A 21608-nucleotide genomic window follows, 5' to 3' on the forward strand; every position below is an offset into this window, starting at 1 on the left:
GTGATCTCTTTCTCTGTCAAATAAGTAAAAAAATATTTTTAAAAAACTGCTTAAATTTGGGGTGCCTGGCTGGTTCAGTCAGAGGAACATGTGACTCTTGATCTTGGGGTTGTGAGTTCGAGCCCTACATGGAGTATAGAGATTACTTCAGTAAATAAAATTTTTTTTTAAATGCTTACAGGGGCGCCTGGGTCGCTCAGCGGGTTAAAGCCTCTGCCTTCAGCTCAGGTCATGATCCCGGAGTCCTGGGAGCCCCCGCATCATCAGGCGCTCTGCTCATCAGGGAGCCTGCTCCCGCGCGCCCCCCCCCCCCCCCCGCCCCTGCTCTCTCTGCCTGCTTCTCTGCTTACTTCTGATCTCTGTCTGTCAAATAAATAAATAAAATCTTTTTTAAAAAAATGCTTACAGGGGCTTGTGTTCCCTCTCTCGCTGTCTCTCTCTGCCAATGAATAAATAAAAATCTTTTTAGAGAATAAAAACTAGGGGCGCCGAGGTGGCTCAGTCGTTAGGCATCTGCCTTTAGCTCAGGTCATGATCCCAGAGTCCTGGAATTGAGCCCTGCATCGGGCTCCCTGCTCAGCAAGAAGCCTGCTTCTCCCTCTCTCACTGCCCTTGCTTGTGTTCCCTCTCCTGCTGTATCTCTCTCTGTCAAATAAATAAATAAAATCTTTAAAAAAAAAATTGCTAAAAAAAACAAACTAAAAATTAAAAAAATAAAAACAAAAAATAATTTTAAAAATTTAAAATGCTGACTTTTTTTTCATAAATGAATAATGATTTTCTTCCCTAGACATAGGTTTTACAAATGCCTTCTGACCATATTAATTTCGTTTCACAAACAAGGGCTTTCTGTGTATGTATTTTTTGCATGTGACTGTGTGTGTTTGTGTATCCACGTTTGTGTATGTGAATATTCAGGTGTGTTTGTGTATGTTGTGGTTTGTGTGCATATTTATGTGTCTGTGTTTGTGACATGTTGTGTGTTTGTGTATATGTAAAAGGCTGAGTCAAACAATTATCTGGTGATTGTTAGAAATAACTTACTTTTTTTTTTTTTTAGAAGGGCAATGGGAGGGGCAGAGGGAGAGAGAGAATCTTAAACAGGCTCCACCTCCAGCGAGGAGCCCACTGCGGGGCTCCAGCTCACAACCCTGAGATGATGACCTGAGCCAAAATCAAGAGTCGGAGGTTCAGCCAACTGAGCCACCCAGGCACCCCAGAAATAGCTTAAATGTTAAAGACATAAAAAGGTTTGGGGGCACCAGGCTGGCTGGCAGTGGACTGTGCAGCTCTTGATCACAGGGTTGTGAGTTTGAGCCCTAAGTTGGGTATAGAGATAACTTTAAAAGAATAAAAAATTAAAAAAAAATTTTTTTAAAGCATGTAAAAATGTAAAAAAGTGCTCAGGCTTTATGCTTTTCCATGTTTTAAAAAAGATTTTAGGGCGCCTGGGTGGCTCAGTGGGTTAAGCCGCTGCCTTCGGCTCAGGTCATGATCTCAGGGTCCTGGGATCGAGTCCCACATCGGGCTCTCTGCTCAGCAAGAAGCCTGCTTCCCTCTCTCTCTCTCTGCCTGCCTCTCCATCTACTTGTGATCTCTCTCTGTCAAATAAATAAATAAAATCTTTAAAAAAAAAATAAAATAAAAAAGATTTTATTTATTTACTTATTTATTTACTTATTTATTTATTTGACAGAGAGATACACGGTGAGAGAGGGAACATAAGCAGGGGGAGTGGAAGAGGGAGAAACAGGCTTCCCACCAATCAGGGAGCCTGCTGTGGGGGTCCATCCCAGGACCCTGGGATCAGGACCTGAATCAAAGGCAAGCGCTTTGTGCTTTTCTAGAAATTGCTTCTGCCTCCTACCAAGGCTGCCTTTCCTCTTTAGAAATACATCCCAAGGGATGCCTGGGCGGCTCAGCCTGTTATGTGTCTGCCTTCCGCTCAGGTCATGGTTCCAAGGTCCTGGGATTGAGTGCCCCCCATCAGGCTCTCTGCTCAGTGGGGAGCCTGCTTCTCCCTCTCCTGCGTCCCCTGCTCGTGTTCTCTCTCTCGCTGTGTCTCTCTCTGTCAAATAAATACATAAAATATTTAAAATAAAATAAAAGGGGATGAGAGGATGTTTGGTTTTTCTCTTGCCCCAACGGCATGACGCTGTTAAGAGACATAGTCTAGGAATGATGTGGAGACCAGAACTTGAGCCGTCCTGCCTCTCAGAGTTTTAGGGGGAAAAATGATCCCTTTCAGAGGGATTGGGAGAAAGCAGTTGTAAAAAGTGCCCAAGCCACTAGAAGTCCTCTCAATTCTGTAAGTAGACACTTTGCGACTCCAATCCATTTCCATTTTCCTTCCTCAGTCCAGGCTGAGCTCCCGCCCAAACCTACCTCCTCCACCCCCTGATCTGAGGATCTCTTGCATTTTCTGAACTAACTGAGATTTTTTTTTTAAAGATTTATTTAGTTAGTTAGTTATTCGAGAGAAAAAGAGAGAGAGAGAGCATGGGGGGAAACAGGCACAGGGAGAAAATCTTCAAGCAGACTCCCCACTGAGCTCAGAGGCCAACAAGGGGCTCGATCCCAAGACCCTGTGATCATGGCCTGAGCCAAAATCAAGAATGGGATGCTCAACCAGCTGAGCCACTCAGGTGCCCCTGACTGAGATGATTTACTTATCATTGTATCACCTTGTACAGAAAGTATCCTCCTTCCCCACCCACAGACATCCTGGAACACACCTCAATACTCCCTAAACACGTGCATTCATGCTCTCTCTCTCTCTCTCTCTCCCTTTCTCTCTCTTTCTTTCTTCTTTTATTCATTCATCAAAATGCATGGTTTGCCAACTGTATGCTGGGCGTTGTGTCAAGAAGCATGGCAAAAATAAAAAAGGAGATGCAGTCCCAGCCTTGAAGCAAGAAGGGGGACATGCAAGGAAGTAATTATGATATGATATGATAAATCAGGTAATGGAGATAAGTGCAAAGTGCTATGTTATCTCTATCCTCAGTGGGTCATTCAACAAATAGTTTATTTAGCATGTGCTGCACATCGGGCCCTATTCTAGATGCTGGAGCTTCAGGGGAGAAGAAAACAAAGTTGCTGTTTTCACGAAACTTCTAAGGACGGAAGACAAGTGATACACAAGTGACCTTGTAAGTATATACAATGATTTCAGGGGTGCCTGGCTGGCTTGGCCAGAAGGGTGTATGACTCTTGATCTCAGGGTTGTGAGTTCAAGCCCCACTTTGTGTGTAGAGATTACTTAAAAATAAAATCTTGAAAAATAACAATAATAATAATTTCAGCTAGTGATGGGTACTAAGAAGAAAATGAAACAAGGTGATAGAACAGCCCTTCATCCCGGTTAGTGAGACTTCACCAGTCCTAGGAATTGCTGCCTCTTATGATTGTTTCCAGAACAGCCCCGAGACCCAGGGGAGAGGGGCACCTAGAAGGCCTTTGAATAAGGACTGGGAAGGTCTGTGGGAAGGGCATTCTAACCACAGGGAGCAGCAAATGCAAAGTTCTAAGCCAGGGGAACAAGTGTGGTACCTTCAGAGACCAGTCAGAAGGCCAGTGACTGAAGTATAGTGTGTGAGGGCCTGGAGAAATATGGTGGCTCAACTGGTCTTAGGTTCCTTTCAACTGCTCTGATGTGCCTTCCTGTCTCAGAGTGGAACCCCAAAACCGATGTTCCGGACTCCCTTGCAGCTATAGTCCTGGAAACTGGACCCAGAGTGTGGTCTTGGGAAGACAGAAGTGAGACAAAGGGATGGCGGAATGGACCAATGAGTGAAGGGGAGAGGGAGGTACAGACTTGCAGTTGTGGAATGAATAAGTCATGGATAAAAAAGGCGTAGAACAAAGAAGATAATCGATGATGTCGTCAGAGCAATGTATGGTGATTGAGGGTCGCTCCACTCATTGTGAGCATAGCACCCTGGAAAACGTGTAGAATCACTATATTGTACACCTGAAATTAATATAACGTTGTGTGTCAACTATACTCAGATTTCATTAATTAATTAATTAAAGGTGCTGTTGGTCCACAAGGTTATGGAGTAACAAAGTGAGCTTTGCTATCCTGGTCCCTGGGTTGTAGTTCGGGTGTTTTCCGGAAATCACCAGTTCCAAGGGTCCTCTCTTGATCCCCACTTTCCTGAGGGGGCAGCCGCAGCCGCTCCTTTGGCCAGAGGTTTAGCAGGGTGACGCCAGAGGTTATCCTAGAGGCCCAGCACCAAACCTCTTGTACCCATCCAAGACTGTGAAGGAACCAGTACCTTATACGCAATTCCTTTCTGCCTCAAACATCAGTGGTGGTCTCTGCTTTCCTGTAGCTGGTCCTGAGTGATCTGGGGTTTGGGAGACCCAGCGCTCACCCTTGAGAGATCCCTCCATTAACAGACAAGTGCCCATCAGACCCTGCCTCCTGTCTCCCAGCACAGAGCCAACTCCCTCTTGTAACTAAACATGTCCCTTCACCACCTCAGGATAGTGCAAACTTGGTCAAAGAATTGTTGGCAATCTTTTTATTATTTTTATTTATTTATTTATTTATTTGAGAGAGCAAGAGAGCACAAGCAGGGGGAAGAGCCTAGGGAGAAGGAGAAGCAGGCTCCCCACTGAGCAGGGAGCCCAACGCAGGGCTCTATCCCAGGACCCTGAGATCACAACCTGAGTCAAAGGCAGACACTTAACCGACTGAGCCACCCAGGTACCCAGTTGTTGGCAGTCTTAATAAACAAGTCCACAGGTTTCCTTTTGTCTGCCGTACTTGCTGAATTGCTTTAAAAAAAAAAAAAAGTAAGTAGATGTGGCAGGCTTGGTTTCCTCTGGCTGTCTTTCCCTGAGTAGGTTATATTTGGCTAGATGTTCATTGACCTGCCCATTATTACAATTCCCACAGGCTAACCAGATAGGGAAATGATATGTCTCTGAATTTCCAGGTGACTTGCCAGTTAAAATCAAGCCTTATGGGGTGTTACGATAGGCAAGCCTGTACAAAAATCACCAAAGAAGATGCAAAGCTTCCCTCCAGGTTGAGAGTCTAGTAAGGAGTGATGCAAATAGTCACTAGACCAAATAGTGAATGCCGGGAGAGTATCTCCTAGGCACGCCTCCAAATGAATGAACTAACTGAAATCTTACAACAATGCTATGACATGAATCATATTGTTTTCCCCATCTTACAGATGAGAAAACTAAGGCCTGGGAAGGGTAAGTCACTCTTCCAGAGTCACACTTTAGAGTGCACTGTCAGGATTTGAACCCAGGCAACCTAGCTCCAGAGCCTCTAGGGGCAAGCTACTGGCATCCGGGCAGTGTGTGAGGCTCCATGAAAGTGTTATGAGAGCAAACCAAAGACAGAAGTCACTCAGCCTAAGAGGGTCAGGGCAGGTTCCCCTCCTCTGAAAGAAATCTTCCATCTTCTGGACAATCTGGCAAATGTGCATCAGACCTGGATTTTGTGCGGGTTGTCAGGAAGGGTGCTGGGTTTAGAAAGGTGAACGAGACCTGTCTTCCTGCCCTTCACAGGCTCATAGGTAGGAGGGGAAGCTGCCAGCTAAGAACATGAATTGTGTTGTGGGATAAGAAGGGCTTCCAAGCAGGGGGAAGCAGAGATAACCCAAGGGTGTGCCAACCCCGCAGGGGACTTCCGGGTAAGAAAAGTCTTCTTCCAGTTGGGCTTTGAACAATGAAGATGGTTTGCCAGGCTGATAGTTTGGGTGGGGTTGGCGTGGGCGCAGATTGAGGGAAGGGCAGAAGGCATCCCAGATGGAGGGAACAGCAAGTGCAAAGACAAGGAGGTGGGGAACACGAAGATGTGTCTGAGGGTGTGGGAGCTCAGCTGGGCTGAGCCGGTGGTGGCAGCCAGAAGGGAGGCTGCAGAGGGAGGGGCAGGCATGTCTTGAAGAGACCACCATGCTGTGCCAAGGAGTTTGGGCTTTCGTGCTCTGGGGAAACATTGTTCAAAACGAGGGTTGTAACCCATTTGAGTATGTGAAATCGATTTAGTAGTTTAAGACCAGTATTTTTAAAAATGAAAAGAAAATTGAATGAAATAGGCAAGAATAAATAGACACAATACTTTTTGTTTTAAGAGTAAGTACCAGGGAGCACCTGGGAGGCTCAGTGGGTTAAAGCCTCTGCCTTCGGCTCAGGTCATGATCCCAGGGTCCAGGATCGAGCCCTGAGTCGGGCTCTCTGCTCAGTAGGGAGCCTGCTTCCCCCTCTTTCTCTCTGCCTGCCTCTTTGCCTACTTGTGATCTCTGTCTGTCAAATAAATAAATAAAATCTTTAAAAAAAAAACAGTAAGTACCAAGCTGCCTGGTGGCTCAGCTGGTGAAGCGTCTGACTTTTGATTTCGGCTCAGGTCATGATCTCAGGGTGATGAGATCTAGTCCTGTGCTGGGCTCCACGCTGGATGTGAAAACTGCTTGAGACTGTCTCTCCCTCTGCCTCTCTCCCCACTCCTCTTTTTCTCTAAAAGTAGAAATAAAAAGACTATACCAAAAAATTTTTTAAAAGTAAGTACCATTTTAGGGGTGCCTGGTTGCCTCAGGTAGTAGATCATGCAACTCTTGGTCTCGGGGTTGTGAGTTTGAGCCTCATGTTGGGGTAGAATTTACTTAAAAAAAAAATAAAGGGGGTATTTTAAAAATGTTTGAAAAGAGTAAGTACCATTTCATGAAAATGTTATTTCAATTGTATTCAGAGTAGCAGATACCCCAAGCTTTCCATCAATCCATTCTCCTTTTGAATTTTAATATCAGATACTCAAGTGTTGACACTTGCCTGCCCAGACTACATTTTCCAGCCTCTTTTGCTGTCAGGTGTGGCCATGTTAGTAAGTTCTGGCCGATGCAGCATGTTCCAAAAAAGAATTGACTTCTTTGTGCCTTTCCCTTTTTCCACTGGCTGGAATACAGACGTGATGGTAGGAACTGGAGCAGTCACCTTGCGCCCAGAGTTAGAAGCTCTGCATTTTAGTGTGTTAGGGCCTTGAAAAGCGCAACATCCCCAGACTATAAAAGAGAAGTCAAGTTATGTGAAAGAGAAGTTAATATCTACCTTATTTAAGTAACACTAACATTTTTATTACATTATCTCAGACCAATCCCTAGTGCACATATATGTGTGCATATATGCATGTGTTCATATATGTATATGTTTCTATACACACACACACGGCCATATTGTAAATTATACTTATTACTATGGCTTGTGGTAAAAGAGAAAGAGAGAGAGAAACTCCCTATCCTTAAAAGCTGTTTTAAGAGGGGCGCCTGGGTGGCTCAGTGGTTAAAGCCTCTGCCTTCAGCTCAGGTCATGATCCCAGGGTCCTGGGATCGAGCCTCACATCGGGCTCTCTGCTCAGCAGGGAGCCTGCCTCCTCCTCCTCTCTCTCTGCCTGCTTCTCTGCCTACTTGTGATCTGTCAAATAAATAAAAATCTTAAAAAAAAAAAAAAAGCTGTTTTAAGCAAGTGAGAAATGTGATAAGTTTTCTGTTCCCAAACTGAAAAGAAGCTTAAGGATCACTTAGCCCACTTACTCCCTCTTCTAACTGATAGGGAAACTTAGGGCCCTAGGGGTTAGGTAACTGGTGCAAGGTCCTGGAGCTAAGTGGCAAGAGCTGGTCCTCGAACTATGATCTCTTTGTCCAAGCCTGGGCCCCTCCAGACTTTTTTTTTTCTTTTAAAGTAAGCTCTAGGGGCGCCTGGGTGGCTCAGTTGGTTAAGCAACTGCCTTCGGCTCAGGTCATGATCCTAGAGTCCTGGGATCGAGTCCCACATCAGACTCCCTGCTCGGCAGGGAGTCTGCTTCTCCCGCTGATCTCTCTCTCCTCTCATGCTCTCTCTCTCTCTCTCTCTCAAATAAATAAATAAAATCATTAAAAAAAAAATAAAGTAAGCTCTACAACCAGTGTGGGGCTTGAACTCATGACCCTGAGATCAAGAGTCACATGCTCTACCCACTGAGTGAGCCAGGGACCCCCAGATTAGGACCCCTTCCATGTCGCCAGTCAGCCAGGATTCATTTATCTTGCTCTCTCTTTCAATCCTCAAACATTTTTCTGTAACACATTATTCTCTAATTATCTAATTCAATTCAAATAAAAAAATATTTGTTGTCAGGATGCCTTGGTGGTTCAGTCGGTTAAGCATCTGCCTTCAGCTCAGGTCATGATCCTGGGGTCCTGGGATCGAGGCCCGCATCGGGCTCTCTGCTTGGTGGGAAGCTTGCTTCTCCCTCTCCTACTCCTCCTACTTGGGTTCTCTCTCGCTGTCTCTCTCTCTCTGTCAAATAAATAAATAATTTTTTTTTTTAAAAAAGAAGTTATTTGTTGTAAACCTACCATATACTGGATTGTGAAGACAGGAACGACCTTCCTGAAAAGCTCCTTAACTGGGATCGTAGATAGACACAAAGCGAGCGGGGCTCTGTGTCCATGTGTGGATGAGGTTGCCTCCGTGTGTTTCCAAGCTCTGACCCCTGAGGAGGTGTAGAAGCAGTGATGCCCCTGTCACAGTGGAGCACATACAGGGCCCAGGTTGCGTTTTAAATACCTTTCCTCAGTGAAAGAAACCAAGGTTCCTTGGAGCAGTGGTTGATTCCAGAGCTGGGAAGGGAAAGCCCCAAGTGAGCCCGGAGCATCCTCTGGTGACAGAAAGTAAGACAGTGCTCAGGAGGGGCGGCTGGGTGGCTCAGTTGGTTAAGCATCTGCCTTCGGTTGCAGGCATGGTCCCCGGGCCCTGGGACCGAGTCCTGCATCGGGCTCCCTGCTCATCGGAGAATAAGCTTCTTTCTCCCTCTGCTCCTCACCCCCCCAACACACACAATTCTGCTCTCACTTGCTCAGTCTCAAATAAATAAAATCTTAAAAAAGAAAAAAGTGCTCAGGAAAGGATGGCAGGGGGGCTCATGGAAAATACCAAGAACTAACCTGAAAGCACTCCCAATGACCAAGGCTAGAGCAGTTCAAGCCACAAAATAACTAACAATGCTATTGGATTTTATAACCCATGGAGTAAAATAAATACCCATGAGTACATATTGATATAAATCAATCATTGCTGGGATGCCTGGGTGGCTCAGTCGCTTAAAGTGTCTGCCTTCCGCTCAGGTCATGATCCCAGAGTCCTGGGATCGAGTCCCAAATCCGGCTCCCTGCTCAGAGAGAGCCTACTTCTCCCTCTCCTTCTGCGTGTTGCTCCCCCTGCTTATGCTCTCGCTCTCTCTGTCAAATAAATAAATAAAATCTTTAAAATAAAATTAAATTAAAAATACTTTAAAAAATAAATTAATTAAAATAGAATCAGATCAAATCAGATCAATCAACCATTGCAGAAACAAATGACCTCCTTCACCGAGGATGTAGATGACTGGAATTATAAAGATTTCAAAATTTAGGTGGGTGGGCTTGAATAATGAAACTTTGTGGGAAATGAAACCAAAACCCACTTGCAGTGGACAAGTCCTGGAACAGAAGGGAGAAGTTCTGGCACTAGTCTTATCTCTCACTTAAGTCTTGTCACCCTAAACCTTTATAACACAGGGATAAGACCATTTCCCTTGGGGCACCAGGCTGGCTCAGTCGGTGGAGCGTGTGACTCTGGATCTCAGGGTCACGACTTTGAGCCCCATGTTGTGTGTAGAAATTACTTTAAAAAGAAAAAAGAAAAAGAAAATAGGGACACCAGGGTGGCTCAGTTGGTTAAGTGGCTGTCTTCGGCTCCAGTCACAATCACAGGGTCCTGGGATGGAGCCCCAAGTTGGGCTCTCTGCTCAGCGGGGAGCCTGCTTCTCCCTCTGCCTGCCTGTCTCCCAGCTTGTACTCTCTCTCTGTCAAATAAATAAATAAAATCTTAAAAAAAAAAAAAAGAATAAGAAAATAAACAAAATAAAAGAAGGAAAAAAACCATTTCCCTTGCCTACCTCATGTTTTTTTCGAAGAAATAAAACATAAAAAAGAAAGGTTACATGCAAAAAAAGAAAACAATACAATAACAAGTCAGTACTTGTAGTATATTTATTTAGTGCTGTGTTTTTCACATTTTTGTGCTTTGTATTGGTGACTTCGCTATTTAAATCTGTCCCAGCTGGGGTGATGCAGTGTCCCTAAGTGACACGCCTCACGTAGGAAACACACGTGTTAGATAAGTTTCCCTCAGACGTGATTTACGAGGTTGTTGGTTGTTGGCCATGAGTTCAAGGTGAATGAGTGTATATATATATATATATATATATATATATGAAATCAGATATCTTTTTTTAAGCTTCTTTTTTTTGAAGATTTTATTTATTTGACAGACAGAGATCACAAGCAGACAGAGAGGCAGGCAGAGAGGGAGGGGAGCAGGCTCCCTGCTGAGCAGAGAGCCCCATGCGGGGCTCGATCCCAGGACCCTGAGATCATGACCTGAGAGGAAGACAGAGGCTTAACCCACTGAGCCACCCAGGTGCCCCAAATCAGATATCTTAAAACAGAAACACACATAGAATGTTGGTTACCAGAGGCTCACAGGAACCTGACTCTGTGTTCACCTAGGAGCGGTGTGGTTCAGCGTTCACAGCGACCTTGCAGAACACAGCTACTATGAAAACTGAGAACTGAAAAAGTATTTAGTAGCACCTTCTGCATGTCTGGCCCACCTTATGCCTTCTTTGACATGGTCTCAAATATTCCTTACAACACCTAGAAAAAAGGGTTTTGTGAAGCCAGAGGAGACAAACCATGAGAGACTCTTAATCATAGGACACAAACTGAGGATTGCTGGAGGGGAGGGGGTGAGGGGATGGGTAACTGTGTGATGGACACTGGGGAGAGTACGTGTTGTAATGAACACTGGGTTTTATATAAGGATGATGAATCACAGATCTGTACCCCTGAAACAAATAATACATTTATGTTAATTAATTGAATATAAATTAAAAAAAATAGTTTTTGTCTTGAGTTTTACGAGTCATGTAAGTGTTGGAAGTTGGCTGCCTCTTCTGCCCTGTTCTAGCCCCTGACAGATGTCTGATTAGCTGGGTACTTTTGTGGTCACATTTTTTTCAAGGAGCCCAATAATTTTCCCCGATGACTAGACTCTATCCTTCCCAATTTCAAAGAGAAAATACTTACTGAAAATACTTACTCACTTGAAATTTGTTCCCAAATTTCCTACTTTTTATGACAAAAAAAGGCCAAACATGCAGAAAAGTTGAAAAAAGAGTAAAATGAACATTGCTAAACATTTAGAAGGCTTGACATATGAGCAAGTGATCATTCATACAGAGTCTAAGAACGGAGCTAGGAGCAAGGAGGGGAAGGTAGCAGAAAACAAACTTCAGCTTGAAAAAAGGAAGACTGTTCTGTCTTTCAAGGCGGGGATGGGGAGGTGGCCTGGGGCTGAGGTAGAATGCATATGGACAGGGACCAGGGACATGGGGGAGTAGATCCCTAGACCAGATAGGACGAAGGTCTAGACAACAGCTCAAGTGTACGAGGCTATACAAGCCACTGTTTTGTCTGAGTTCTAGAATGGGCCAGTATTGTTTTTATAGTGTTTGTGTGGTATTTTGGCCACCTCATGTGTTAACTCAGCATTTGAGGTCAGATATGAGTGCCCAACATCCATCTGTAATGCGGTTTCTCTGGGAAGATGGGTTGAATTTCAAACAAACGATACACAAACAAACTTTTGAAACATGACCCTATAGAAGCTGGAGAATTATCTGTACTTCTTTTTCCTTGTCCTTAAACTCCTTGCCATATCCCAGATGTCCTCCTCCTGCCACTGTTCTGGGATTTGGGGACAAGATCTGTGTTTGCCTTATTAAATGATGATTTTCTAAACTTCGGATTCCAACACGGGTTTGATGAGACAGGAAGGAAGGAGACCCAAGATCTGTCCCGCCCCGCACCCTTAGCAGAGTCAGATTTTCCCAGCCCAGCTCCAAGATTTTGTCTGAAGTAAATGTCTGCTGTGATAGGTAATTCGGCCTCATGGAGACTGACCTGACACCCTCAGCCCACATTCTCTTCTTTGGCCTCCAGTAGCTATTTGTATCTATTCCAAGCAGACAACATATTTTTGGTCCTTGGTTACAATTTATTTTAGCATTTGATTATGTATCCTCTTGTCTATTCTCCAGGTGTCCCATGGGCCTTACTCTTGTTTTTCCAGAAGATGGTAAACCTTGACCTTGTGTCTGCCCCTAACATAGTCATCATTAAGGATCTCTGTAAAACTGACGGCAGGGGCAGTGTGGTAAATAAGGAAAGGCCTTAAATTTGGAGACAGATTGAATTCTACTCTCTGTCATTTCTCAGCCATGTGACCTTGGTAAATTATTTAATCTCTGAGTCTTGGTTTTCTGATTTCTGAAAGGGAAATGATTATACACTTGTAAACGTTTGTCACATGCTAGGCACCCAATAAATGGTCATCCTCACAAATGAGCTCATGCTGTATGACACCGTTTAAATGAAATTCTAGAACAGGCAAAACTAATCCATAGTGCCAGAAAGTAGATCAGTGGTTGCCTGGGGCTGGTGGGGGTGGGATGGACAGATTGATGCCAAAGGACCGAGGGAAACTTTGAGGGTGGTGGAAGCTTTCTGTACCTTGATTGTGACAGTGTTTCCACAGGTGTGTATCTTTGTCAAAATACATCCAATCATGCACTTAAAATTGACGCTATTGGGGCGCCTAGGTGGCTCAGTGGGTTAAGCAGGAATTAAGCCCCACATCGGACTCCCTGCTCAGCAGGGGAGTCTGCTTCTCCCTCTTCCTCTGCCCCTGCTCATATTCTCTCTCTCGCTCACTCACTCTCTCAAATAAATAAATAAATAAATTTTAAAAATTAAGTTAAGGGGGTGCCTGGGTGGCTCAGTGGGTTAAAGCCTCTGCCTTCGGCTTAAGTCATGATCCCAGGGTCCTGGGATCGAGCCCCGAATTGGGCTCTCTGCTCAGCAGGGAGCCTGTTCCCCCCACCCGGCCCCGCCCCTGCCTGTCTCTCTGCCTACTTGTGATCTCTTTCTGTCAAATAAATAAATAAAATCTTAAAGAAAAAAGCTAAGTTAAATTAAAAGGGTGTTATTTAGTGTATGTAAGTGATCCCTCAGTAGTTTAAAAAAAAGAAAAGTTCAGAGGTGCCTGGGTGGCTCAGTTGGTCAAGTGTCAAACTCTTGATTTCAGCTCAGGTTGTGATCTCAGGGTCATGGGATCAAGCCCCGAGTCAGACTCCGCATTCAGCACAGAGTCTGCTTGTCTCTCTCCTCTGCTTTTCCCCTCACTCATGTTCTCTCTCCCTCTAAAATAAATAAAATCTTAAAAAAAAAAAAGTTCATTCTTTTCCTATCTCCATCAGTGAAAATGTGCTAGATTGGGGCACCTGAGTGGCTCAGTCGTTAGGCATCTGGTTGACTCAGGTCGTGATGCTGGCGTCCTGGGATGGAGACCTGCATCAGGCTCCCTGCTCAGTGGGAAGTCTGCTTTCCCCTCTCCCACTCCCCCTGCTTGAATTCCCTCTCTCACTGTCTCTCTCTCTCTCTCTGTCAAATAAATAAGTGAAATCTTTTTTAACTTCCTTGGAAACTTTATTTTAATAAAAGTGGGGGCCCTGGGTGGTTCAGTTTTGGGCGTCTGTCTTCAGCTCTGGTTGTGATCCCAGGGTCCTTGGATGGAGACCTGAGTCCGGCTCTCTGCACAACGGGAAGCTTGCTTCTCCCTCTCCCACTCCCGCTACTTGTGTCTCTCTCTCGCTGTTTCTCTCTCTGTCAAATAAATAAATAAAAATATATTTTTTAAAAAATGTGTTAGATTAAGGAACACGTTCCAGGGTGCCTGGATGGCTCAGTTGGTTGAGCATCCCACACGTGGTTTTGGCTCAGGTCATGATCTCATGGGTCATGGGATGGAGCCCTTCCTCGGGCTCCACACCCAGCCGGAAGTTGGCTTGAAAATTCTCTCCTTCTGCCCTTCCCCCACTCGCTCTCTTTCTCTGTCTCTGCGTAAAAAATAAATTAATTTTTAAAATGGTACACATTTCAGAGCCAAGTATACATTTTATTTTTGATCTTAGATTATTCATATTACCATATAATTTTCCCTGGGATTGATGTAAATAAATGAGAATGGATTTGATATCAAATCTCTTTCTCTTTTCAAATCACTTTCACTTTTTATTTTATTTTATTTTTTTTAAAGATTTTATTTATTTATTTATTTGTCAGAAAGAGAGAGAGAGAAAGCACACAAGCAGGCAGAGAGGCAGGCAGAGGCGGAGAGAGAGGCAGGCTCCCCGCTGAGCAAGGAGCCCGATGTGGGACTCGATCCCAGGACTCTGGGATCATGACCTGAGCCGAAGGCAGCGGCTTAACCCACTGAGCCACCCAGGCGTCCCCACTTTCACTTTTTAAAAAAGATTTATATTTATTTATTTGAGAGAGAGAAAGAGAGCAGGGGAGGGGCAGAGGGAAAGAGAAACTTAAGCAGACTCCCTGCTGAGCTCAGAGCCATGGTCTCTGACTCCCCAGAGCTCAATACCACCCTGAGATCACGAACTGAGCCAAAACCAAGAGTTGGAAGCTTAACCGACTAAGCCACACAGACGCCCCTCAAATCTCTCTTTTTAACTGACTTGTATATGAAGTTGGGAGGACATGTCACAAGGCCTGTGAAGGCAGACAGATGCTGGCACCAAGACACAGTGAAAGTATACTTAAAGTACCACACATTTTCCCCAAGTCACCAACTTAAAAGGGAAAAGTATTTTTCTGGTGAAATAAAAGCATTGAGGGCTTAGAGAATGGAGCGGCCTGAGGGAGGCTGTCACATGTATCTACTTACCTGCCTCCCTTGTCCTCCACCTTGTCACAAGGCTCCTCCGTTCCTCTTGGGGGTGGAGGGGCACACCAGATGTCTTTTAATAAGTTCTCCTGGAATCAGCTCACTAGGCATAACTTTATTATGTGTCCACAGGTAGCTGCAAGAAAATCTGAAGAAGTTAGTCTTCCTTCTTAAAGGAGGCCATATCGGGGTGCCTGGCAGGCTCCGTTGGTGGAGCATGTGACTCCAGATCTTGGCATCATGAGTTCAAGCCCCACATTGGGCAGAGAGCCTTCTTTAAATATAATAATAATAAAACTTTAATTAGGGACACCTGGTTGGCTCAGATGGTTGGGCATCTGACTTCAGCTCAGGCCATGATCTCCAGGTCCTGGGATTGAGCCCCATATTGGCCAGGCTCAGTGGGAGTCTGCTTCTCCCTCTCCCTCTGCCTCTCCCCCTGCTTGTGCACTCTCTCTCTCTCCCCTCTAACAAATAAATAAATAAATAAATAAAATCTTAAAAATAAAATAAAATTTTAAAATATAGGAATGCCTGGATGGCGCAGTCAGTTAAGCATCTGCCTTCAGCTCAGGTCATGATCCCAGGGTCCTGGGATTGAGTCCTGCATCGGGGTCCCTGCTCGGCGGGGAACCTACTTCTCTCTCTGCCTGTGCCTCTGCTCCTCTTCCCAACTTATGCTCTCTCTCTCTCTCTCAAATAAAAAAATAAATAATCTTTAAAAGAAACTTTAAAATTAAAAATATATATGTTGGGGTGCCTGGGTGGCTCAGTCAGTTAAGTGTCAGCCTTTGGCTTAGGTCATGATCTCAGGATCCTGCTATCGAGCCTCATGTCTCCCTCCCTGCTCAGTGGGGAATCTGCTTCTCCCTCTGCCCACCCCTGCCTCCCATGCTCCCTTTGTCTCTCAAATAAAAAAATACAATCTTTAAATATATATATATATATATACATATACATATGTATATACATATATAAAGGAAGGCCATATGATTAAAAATCAGAGGTTCTATCACCAAGGAAGAAAAAGGATTGGCCTAAACAATTAATCTCTATCCAAAGCCTTATCTGGTAACAGAATATTTCATATATAATAGTAGAAAATTGGAAATTACACAAATTAATAATGTATTTCCATATTATGGCTATATCAAAATGATTATATTTATCTATAGTTCTTGAAATGGAAACTTTTCAATAGTACATTGTTAAAGTGGTAGAGGGGAAAAAAAAAATAAAAAAAAAAATAAAGTGGTAGAGGGGGGAGTTACCAAAAATTGAGCTCTGCCCTGTAGATGTATATGTGGATAATACCTGTGTATATATAGGGGCGCCTAGGTGGCTCAACTCTGTATAGTTGAGTGTCCAACTACTGGCTTCAGCTCTGGTCTGTGATCTCAGGGTCATGACATCCAGCCCCGCACTAGGCTCCATGCTCAGTGTGGAGCCTGCTTAAGACTCTCTCCCTCCACCCCTCCCCCCACTCCTCTCTCTAAAATAAATTAATAAATCTAAAATATGTGTGTATAAATAAAAATATTATACATGGATGGATGGATGGATGGATATGTAAGATGTCCGGCTCCTGGGAGCCCACGACTGTGTATCTGGAAGCTATTGACCACCTGGCCTGGAGCTCAGAGGGAGGTGTGTGCTGGATTCTTGGGAATCATCCTGGAGAAGGTGGTCTGTGAGGCTCAGGGACGAGGCATAATCTTGCCTCGACTGTGCTGTAGTCCTCTTCCCTTCGTCTCTCCAGAGCTGCTCCCCGCACGCACTTCTCCACCTTGCTCTGCACCCCCAGAGGCTGACCTGTGATGACTGCCCCACCCGAGACTCCCTGCCTTCTGGCACCCCATGGAGCTCAGCCAACTGGAGTGGGAGGCCCTGGTAGGAGACCAGAGGGTGGAAAGAAAGAGCAGGCCAGGGCATTTACTTCCCTGGCCTTCCGTGTGGGGTCACCACAGGCGGACCGCTTTTCTGGAAGAAAGGTCACAGCTCCTGTAGGGCAGGCTTTCTACATACCGGTGTGGTTCCAATGCCCGCTCCCTTCTGTACCCTTGGGCCCGAGAGGTAATTCTCCCGTCGCTAGCTCCAGGGTACAGCAGTGCACCTTTCCCAACACCTGCCCCACACCTTCCTGCATGGATCTTTTTCACACTCCCCGCACAGGGAACAAATGTGCCCCCATCTGTTTCCTGCCGGGGTCCTGACCCCCACAGGGGGATGGGGTTGGGGAGGGCGGTGAGAAAGGGAAAGAAAGCAGCAGTTTCAAGGCAGGAAGAAGGAGAGGAAACTGGGCCGAATGGGGCAGAGAGGTCAAAGGCAAACCAGGGATTACGAAACCAGAGGCAGAGTCTTAAGGAGGAGGGCGGGGCCAAAAGCTTTCTGAAGATTGCAAGGATGGATCTCAAAGGTGTATTGGGATGGGCCATGTGGAGGAAAAGCTGGGAAGAATGAAGAGAGTTGGGCGGGTGGTTCTGGAAGAGGGGTCTGAGTGGGAGATCAGGCAGAAGATAAGAGATGAAGAGAAGTTAGAGAAACCTGCGTAGAAGATTCAGGGCAGAGGGAGATCAAGATGGCAGCCAGGCCACGGAGGGAAGAAACAGGACTCTCAAAAAAAGAAAGAAAGAAAGAAAGAAAGAAAAGAAAGAAACAGCACTCTTGCCCAGGTGGGGTAAGCAGGTAACAACTCCAAGAATGAATGTGTTTATACAGCAGCACACACATATCCATACATAGACACACCACACACACTGTACTGTACTTACACACCAACACACACACACATATACCACGCTTCAGCACACACACCAAAGATACACGTACTTGCACACGTACACCGCCACACCATGTCATCATCTCTGTATCACGCCAGACAAGAACACCACATCTACACAGCCCACCCCAACCCCGCCACACACACATCATACACGCATCACATCACGTGCACAAGAGCCACTGCGATGTCCAGAGATCTCACGGGAATCCCACACAGCATCAGATCTCCACTTGGCTGGGAGACTCGTCTGTCTTTTGGCATCATGTTGAACCCTAGAGCGGGCCGAGGAGGGAAGTCTGGTTCTAGCTACTTATGCGTAAGAAAGGAGTTCTCAGCCTGCTGCCAGGTACAATAGTAGATGCTCCATGGATAAATCTGGAATGGCTACACAGTCTCTGGCTTTCACCTTGGGGTATTAGGCAAGAGCCACACCTGGCTGTGTGTGCTGACCTCCTAAGTGATTTAACCCACGGCTCCCCTAAAGAGTGGCCTCCACTGGGGGCACCTAGGTGACTCAGTTAAGTGCCCAGTTCTTGGTATCTGCTCAGGTTTTGATCTCAGGGTCGTGAGTTCAAGCCCCGTGTGGGGCTCCACACTGGGCATGGAGCCTACTTAAAAAATAAAACAAAAACAAACAAGCAAGCACAAATACAAAAAGCATACAAACAACAACAGAAGAGTGGCCTCCACTGACCACAATCAAAAGGCCTGTCCATAAAATGGAATTTTCTGAAGTGAAAATGAACCACACACGTGAGTCTTTGTAACACTGTGTTGAGTGAAAAGAGCAAGTTCCAGATCACTACATACATACATGATACTTACAATAAAGTTCAAGAACGCCTAAAACTCAACATTACATAATGTAGGAGCATGTGCTCATAACATCGAAAAATTTTTCAAGAGAGGTAAGAGACTGCTAAAGGCAAAATTTAGGAGAGTGAACTGCATCAGGGAAAGGCAAGGAAGGGATGAAGAGAGAATCATCTAGATAGATGGATGTCTGCTTCTCGAGTTGGGGGGGGTTCACCCAGTCCAGTGAAATCTAATAATAACAGGAGGCCACGCTTGGACCTCGAGAACATATCATGAACCAAGGATTACGATTAACCCAATTCTGTACATCAGACATCCTGTTAATGATAAATAAAAATAAAGACTGTCCCCTGAGCTTGACCTCAGTTCTGCGTATTTTTGCACTTCCTCCCACAGCGCTGCCGAGAGGTCACTGCAACCTTGCTCTTGGCAATGGGGTTACTAACGCAAGGCTGGGCAGGAAGTGAACTGGGGGATGAGGCCATATCTGCTTTAACACTGTTGTCGATAGGTCCTTTGTGGTGAGGGTTTCCAAGAATCAGCAGAGCAGTTGAAGGAGCTGAGCAACATTTACAAGAAACGTGCCCCCGCCCCACCCCGAACCCGCCTCTTCCCCCCTCCTCTTTCTCTGCCTTTTACCACCTCCAACTCTTCCTCTCCACTCAAGGCTCCAGAGAAGGGGAGCTCACTAGAGCCAACAATGAATATTTCCACACAATTGAACTGCTTACCGGACTCTCTGAAGTCTGGGGAACAACTGCCTTGACTTCCAGATCCTGGGCCCTGAAGGAACCTTGAGATGACTAAGCACACAAACATTATTCTAAGTGGCAGTCTCACAGGATGGTAATGAACATGGATCTTCTGGGTCCAAATTCTGACCTGTCCCCTCCTTTGTGACCTTTGACATGGTACTTCACTGCTCTGCACCTCAGTTTTCCCCATCCGTAAAATGGGGATAAATAGTAATCTACCTCATGGAGAGTTGTAAGATTAGCATGCGGAACGGTGCCAGGCACACAGTCGATACTGAACGAAGGATAGATTTTATCCCTAAGTGATATGAAAAATGTAGGTCCCCTGCAGGGGTTAGCAAACTTTTTCTGTAAGGGCCAGATAGTAAATATTTTTCACTTCGCCAGAAATAAAGTCTCGGTCATAACTACCCAGCTCTACCATTATAGCAGGAAAGCAGCCTTGGACAACACATAAATGGGTAAGCTTTATTTATGAACGCTGACAATTACATTTCATGTCATGCTTCCAGGTGACAAAACATTACTCTTCATTCAATCGCTTTTCAACCATTTAAAGATATAAAACCCAGTCTTAGCTTGTGGGCTGTGCAGACCCAGGTGCTGCGCCAGGCTCCGTCAGTAGGCCAGAGTTTGCTGATCCTTGCTTTCATGGGGAGAAAACATGGCCTCTCTGGATTTCTTATCTCAGTCTGCATGCTCAGTGCTCACTTTACAGATGAACAAACTGAGTCTCATTCTTCAGAGCCAATTGAAATGGTGCTTCCTCTTTGAAGCCTTCCCAGATCACCTCCGCCAAGGGCAGTCATAACTCCATCTCCTGCTTCCTAGGTGATAAACACAAATTTCTTCGTTACTTTTTAAAATTTATCGAGGCTCCTGGGTGGCTCAGTTGGTAGAACATGAGAGAATCTTGAGCTCAGGGTCTCGAGTTCAAGCCCCACATTGGGCTTAGAGCCTACTTTAAAAAAAAAAAAAAAAGGAATAATGTAAACACCTTAATCTTTATCATCTAACCTCTGAAATAAAGCATTGCCCAAATAGCCAAAGACCCCGTGCAGATAACCATTCCCAAATCATTGCCTCCCTTCCTTCTCTCCAGAGTAATGACCACTATCCTGACTCTGGAAATTTATCGCCCACTCCATCTCAGTCCTCTGACCACGGCTATACGCATCCCTAAGTGGGAGATGATAGTGTTTGTTCGCAAGCAACACACCTGTTATTTAATTCTATCTTCCTAAAAATCCAATCAAGGAATATCTCTATTTAGAGATTAGTCTGAGGGGGTCTAGGAACTTGCCCAAGGGATCCACAGCAGAGGGTGGTAGAATCAAAGCTTAAGTGTGAGTCCTGGGCACCTGGGTGGCTTATCTGGTTAAGCGTCTGCCTTTGGCTCAGGTCATGATCCCAGGGCTCTCTGCTCAGCAGGGAGCCTGCTGCTTCTCCCTCTCCCGCTCCCCCTGCTTGTGCTTTCTATCAAATAAATAAAATCTTGGGGTGCCTGGGTGGCTCAGTGGGTTAAGCCTCTGCCTTTGGCTTGGGTCATGATCTCAGGGTCCTGGGATCGAGCCCCGCATCGGGCTCTCTGCTTGGCAAGGAGCCTGCTTCCTCCTCTTTCTTTTTTTTTTTTTCTTTAATATTTTATTTATTTATTTGACAGAGATCACAAGTAGGCAGAGAGGCAGGCAGAGAGAGACAGGGGAGAAAGCAGGCTCCCTGCCCATCAGACAGCCCGATGCGGGGCTTGATCCCAGGACCTTTAAATCATGACCTAAGCCAAAGGCAGAGGCTTTAACCCACTGAGCCACCCAGGCGCCCCTTTCCTCCTCTTTCTATGCCTGCCTCTCTGCCTACTTGTGATCTCTCTCTCTGTCAAATAAATAAAATATTAAAAAAATAACTAAAAATAAATAAATAAAATCTTTTAAAAAAAAGAAAAGAGTGAGTCCCAAGCCGATGTTCATAACCATTGGTCCCCCCACCCTTCCCCCTGTATTCCTGTGGCCTTAGTTGTATTAGTCATCAAACTCCCTTTCCACACTAGATTGTCAGCTGGCAGAGAGAAAACTAAGCGTGCTTTCACCCTTTCCATACAACCCCTCATATCCTGCGCCCAGTAGGAGCACAATATGCATTTTTTCAGAGACGCTGTCTCCCATAACCCCTAGCAGTCTCAAGAGGATGGGGAAACTGCCAGAAATTCACTTCAAGGGAGCGATGGGTGGGGCTTTGCAAGATTTCGTTAGAAGTTTGGAGCAACTTTATAGTTCAAGTGTCAGCTTTACTGGAAAGACTGAGGCATACAACACTCACGTGCCACAAGCCGGGGAGTTGGTGTGTACGCTTGCGTGGGGGTGAGGAGAAAAGAGGAACTCGGGAAATCAGCCTCCCAAACTGAGAAATCCTTCCTT

The sequence above is a fragment of the Lutra lutra genome, chromosome 6 (assembly GCF_902655055.1).
Source record: "Lutra lutra chromosome 6, mLutLut1.2, whole genome shotgun sequence".
NCBI classification, from domain to species: domain Eukaryota; kingdom Metazoa; phylum Chordata; class Mammalia; order Carnivora; family Mustelidae; genus Lutra; species Lutra lutra.